General features: G+C 43.8%; 1 pseudogene; it reads right to left on the reverse strand.

Annotated features, from left to right (window-relative positions):
* Positions 1–1,725: 1,725 nt before the first annotated feature.
* On the reverse strand, positions 1,726–1,843 carry LOC134933964 (5S ribosomal RNA; annotated as a pseudogene).
* Positions 1,844–5,830: the final 3,987 nt, after the last annotated feature.

Raw genomic sequence — 5,830 nt, forward strand, 5'->3', positions numbered from 1 at the left:
ACCCTGGGTAACAGGGAGATTGGAGGAAACAGATATGCCAGATGAAATTCCCATTTCTCATACGTCACTTCATGACCATGGGGTATAGACGCTTCCGCAGGAGCCATGGGCACTCTTAAGACTTTTCAATGGGTGTGAACTGGCTCCTCCCTCTATGCCCCTCCTCCAGACCTCAGTTTTAGAAATGTGCCCAGGCAGACTGGATGCACTCTGAGGAGCTCTACTGAGTTTCTCTGAAAAGACTTATGTTAGGTTTTTTATTTTCAGGGAGAACTGTTGGCAACAGACTCCCTGCTTCGTGGGACTGAGGGGGCAGAAGTAGGAACCAACTTCCTAAAGAGTTTCATGGCTCTGCTTCTGGCTGACAGGACACCATTAGCTCCTGAAGGGAACTGAACGCTAGCCGTGCCTAGATGCTCACTCCCACAGCACGCCGTCACCCCCCTCACAGAGCCAGAAGTCAGAAGACAGGTGAGTGTTAGAAGACAGATCTTCAATCAAGAAAGTGACGGCTAAAGGTACCGCAGGGCTGGCGGGAGCGCAGCACGCCATGTTGCCCACACATACACAGGCACTGCAGGGCGCGGGGAAAGGGCGCCCTGGGCAGCATGAAACCTATGGAAACTGGCATAAATAAGGGGCATAAGTTGCTGAGGCACAGTCCTACCCCCGCCAGTATAAAAAAATTACCTCATAAAAGCTGAGGAGAAACACACCATTGAAGAGTGGAGCTTCCTCCTCAGTCAGCCAGCACACTGCTCAGCGCCATTTTCTCTCTGTCTTCAGGCTGCAGAGACAACGCTGGTCCTCCACTACTGAACAAGTATCAGGGTGCAAAACAGGGGGGGCCACAGTGAATTTGGTGCTATATAATTGTATGATTAACATTATAAAAGCTCTGAATGTCAGTGGGCATTTTGTGTTCACAGACATTGTGTTACTGGCACTGGGTTGTGAACTGGCAAATCCTATCTGTGTCCCTCTGACAGATTTTACTGTGGTAACAAAAGAAAAAATGACCTGGCACCGGTATGTATTATGATAAGGTAGGAGAAACCAAAAGTGGACAGATATTGGAAAGAAAAAACCTTTCAAATGTAGTCCCTATTGGTGGTGCGCCCAGAGCTAGAAAGTACACGTACTTAAAAACTGGAGAGAAAGAAAGCTCTTGTGTGGGCGCACTCTTGAAAAAAGAAAGAAGAGAAAATTCTTCAGATATAAGTTGAAGAGATATTTAAAACATATGTTTATTTAGCAATTAATTAAAAAATTAATAGTATCCCACTGTGATCAAAAGAACAAGGTTTTTTATTTTTTATTGTTGGTTATACCAAATGAGAAAAGATATGTGAAAAGAAATGGAATGTTCTGGTCTGAATAATCAACAAGACGGATTAGAAAGGTTGCAGACACCTGATAGTCTGACAACCGTTTCTCCTGACCAGCACAGAAATTCTGTGTTAATAAGACCAAACAGGGAGATCCAATTCTATGTCTTTGAAAGACCACTGTCACCTGTTGTACCTATAGCACAAATTTGTCAACATATCTTACACATTCCTGAACGTTTTTTAATAGTCAACGTGAAATTGGAAAGAAAAGAAGGGAGAAGCAATAGAAAAGGAAACAAAAATGGGTATGAAGATTGGGAAAAAAAGTGAAGGAGTGAATAATGGTGATACTGCTGTTGGTGTCCACCCTTCAAATGAAGGGGAATAGTGTCCTTCTCTACAACACCAGGTATTCCCAGGAAGTCTCCTCTCAGGTACTGACCTGGCCCAACGCTGTTTGGCTTCCAAGATTGGACGAGATCGGGCATTAACAGCGTGGTATGATTGTAGAGAGGCTATCTACCAATGAGAGTGCACCTATGTAAGAGAGGTGAGAAGGAAAATTGATAGGAAAGGATACGGTCTGATTAGTATGTGGATCTGCTTTCCACGTTAGGCAAGGTGATTTATTTACCACATCGTATCGTGATACACCCTGGATCGTGGATGAGAGTCCACTGAAAGGGGATGGGCCAGTGAGAATGGGAAAAAAAACAAAGAAAAAAAGATTAAAAGGAAGAAAAGGGAAAAAGAAAGGGAAGAGGAAAAAAGGATGTGAAGTACTGGAGAAATATGATGTATGCCAGTCAAATTATGTTGATGGACATAAGATGGTTATCCCAAAAAGAGGGAACAGATATTTCTATATATGGCAAAGATTACATAACATCTGAAAAAACGTCAGGTAAATTTGTGAATTAAAAAATGATGATACCAGATATGTTGTGTGCATAGGCACCTATGAGTACAGTGATGCAAATTCACTGTTGGTATGAGAACACTGCGATACACTGTTCAGGAGAAATCTGGTAACAGAAATGTGCAACAGGTTAATTGCCCTATATATATGCAGATTGATAAATTGTAATATAGGTGGGAAATCCCACAGATTATGATTACTGGTATCTCTTATGCATAGTTACACATGTCACCATAAGGATTGGGATATTAAACTTGATACTCATAGTGTAATGGTGTCAGATTCCGGGAGCCTGTGGTAACCAGTAGTCCTCCATGGAAGAATCTCCTGCTGGGATCCGTAGAAAACGCGTTTCGCCCGTTGGGCTTGTTCACTTCCGGGATCTCGCATTTCCTATCTTAGTGTGGGGTTTAAAAGCCCTGTTAATTGAAGTAGCAGCTAATAACAATATTGCTTCCTGATTGAGGGCGGGGGTGACACGTATGTCTATGCCGGCTGGGGAGGCGTATTGCCAGCGCTTCCCAGCTGACGTCAGCGGCACGTGATCGGACCGAGGTCACACGGGAAAAGGCGCTAGTAAGCATGCGCAATAAGAAAATCCCTGTCGCCATAGTAACCCGATGCATGAAGCGGCGCCATGTTGTAAAAGGGTATTCCAGTAGTTTATGTAGAGGTCTCCCTGTCGCCATGGTAACTATGGAGCGAAGGGCGGTATCCCGTTAAGAGATAGTATTCAGGGATTGTTATGCATAAAAGTTATAGTAATAAGTTTGGTATGTGTAATGTGACATAAGGAATCGGGTGTGGGTGTTGGTGCTCACTGTAGTGTCAAACCGAGGTTATAAGTCAGTATTACAGCTCATATGGCAGAGACTATGAGAAAGAGAACAATATATTAATATATTAAGTGAACAGATCTGGGCATGGGAGTGAGATAACATAAAAATATGGCCCTTTAGGATTCACCTGGAACAATGTGAGGATATATGAAAAATAAAAAATAAAAATGATAAATAAAAATAGCCAGTGTGTCATACAATATGAAATTAAGCGGTATATAATACATGAAATAATAAAATCATCTAAATTGTAGGAAAGCTAAATTTACTAGGGGTGGTGATGTTGGGAATGTTATGAAAATTAGTGTGCTACCAGTGGGAGCGTGTGAGAGACGTACCCCACGAATGAGATGGAGGATATAGATGGTGTGGGGGAAGGGGGGTGGAATGCAGTGGAATGGGGTGAGGGGGGGGCGGGCAGTAATACCCCTTTTACACTCGCAGAAAAATCCCGGGATATTGCACGTGAACGCGCATCATCCCGGGATTCTTCTCAGTGTAAATGGGTACAGGGACAATTTCCCGGGACGAGCATCCCGGGATTTCATCCCAGGTCAAAAGCAGGGTTGAACCCGGGACCGTCCCGGGAAGCTGGGTAGTGTGAAAGGGCCCGTCCCGGGATTCACTACCCGGGACTGTTAAAAGGCCTCCGATTGGAGCTTTCATGGGCTCAGAAAAGATGATGTCATCATTCAGAGCCCTGGGGAGCGTCCTTGATGCGTGTGAGGAAGGCAGCATGGCGACCTGGACAGACCAGGAGGTGAGAGAGTTGCTGAGCATTAGGGGAGAGGAGGAAATTATGAGGCAGATCACAGGCACAGTCAAAGATGCAGTCATTTATAAAAACATCTCCAAGATGCTGCAAGCCAGGGGAATCATCCGCACACAGCAGCAAGTGTTAAACAAAATGAAAACTCTTAAAAAGCATTTCCTTAAGGTGCATGACAACAACAGGAAAAAGAGCGGTGTTGGCCGTATCGACTGGCAGTACTATGACATGTGCGCCAATATCTTTGGAAACACAGCTATATGCAGTCCGGTGAGTCTGTCTTCCAGTTCACAGTACACTGCTACAGAAGGCACTCCAGAAGAGACACAGACAAGCAGTGACGTCTGTCCATCATCACCGTTGTTAATTGACGACACACCTGAGGACAGCGACACATCATCCCAGCCGTCCATAAACACATCCAGAAACGACGACAGCATAACTGCAACCATTGAAGACGTCGTGGATGCTCAGACCAGTGACAGTGGGACTGTACAAAGTGCCGTCACCCCAACTTTACAGAAAAACAGTAAGTACATGTTTAGAAATTAACACTCATAGCACAAATCCACAATTGTTAATCATCCGGTTATGTGCGTAGTATGAGTGGCCAGTGTGGCGGCAGCGTGTCGAGCGCTAATGAGCCCCTTGCAGGATCACTGCGCTCAACACGCTGCTGGCACGGTGGCACACTTTGCATTTTCTGCCCCCACGCAGGGGGGCTTTGCATTTTTAAAAAAAGTTCAATGTTGCAGAGTAGCTAGTGTATAGGTGGATTAATGCCACAAACACATGTTTGCTAACGCTGCTATTTTTATATACGCTCATTTTGTATTTCTTCTCTTCACAGTTTACACCGTACCGCCTAGAAGGAAGAAATTGAACAGAGCGGAGCAAGTGGCTAAAGCCATGTCAAATGTCCTTGTCGACCAACTCCGAGAGATGGACGCTACAATGTCCGCACAGGAGGATGCAAGGCTCGACAGGTTTCTAGAGGCAGAACGCCAAATGCATGATGCATTCCTTTCCCAAGTCATGACAATGCAGGAACGCATGAGTAGAGAGCAGTATGACCGCCACAGGGAATTGCACCAAATGAACATGGCGTTCTATGAGCGTATGACCAATACCTCAAGAGCACCAAACCAACACCACAACTCACAATACCCCCCTGAGCAGGGTTTTTCATCATTTAATCCTGGTCCATACTATGCCCCAAATACTGCACCATCTAGTGCGCCAAGCCCAGAGTTTACTGTATTGCGCAATTTGCCGTGAAACGCAGTGAATTGCTTTTTTTGGTTGTTATTTGTTGTTAAATAACCACAGTGTGGTCATTGTTTATGCACAACTGTTTGTGCCTTCCTTCATTTTTTTCTATGTTCTGTTTTGTATAGTGTCTACATTAAAGCACTTTTTATTTATTTTTTACACAGTGATAATATACTGCAGGGACACTGTGGTTTATGGTGTTGTATCTACAAACCTACCAGTGTTTTTTTTTTTTTTATGCCAATAAAAACTTGTTTGCAAATCTAGGCATAACATTCCCATTTGTGCGTAAAGTAGACCATGTTTACAGTGTTTTCTACATTGTTTATGCATATATACACAGTTGCTGGCAATGTGTTTTTTTTTTTGGAAAAACATAAATAATGAACCCAAAGATCAAAGGTGGAATACAAAATAAAAACATTTTCATTCACCAAACATGTTGTGCTGATTCTTAAACACTATTGTACCAGTGCTGCAAGGTTGGACGTAATAGTGTGGCGTATTTGTTCTGCAGCGGAGTTTGAGGCAGTCCCAAACAAAGCACCTTCCACATGTGGGTTTATAACCTCAGGGTCCTGCACAGTCCACTCAGGAAGGAATAGCTCATTTTGCAGTTCACAGATGTTGTGCAGTATACAGCACGCAGCTACTACATTAGGCATATTCATAAGGTCCACATCATTGCGCTTCATCAAAC

This window comes from Pseudophryne corroboree, chromosome 1 (genome assembly GCF_028390025.1).
Source record: "Pseudophryne corroboree isolate aPseCor3 chromosome 1, aPseCor3.hap2, whole genome shotgun sequence".
NCBI lineage: Eukaryota > Metazoa > Chordata > Amphibia > Anura > Myobatrachidae > Pseudophryne > Pseudophryne corroboree.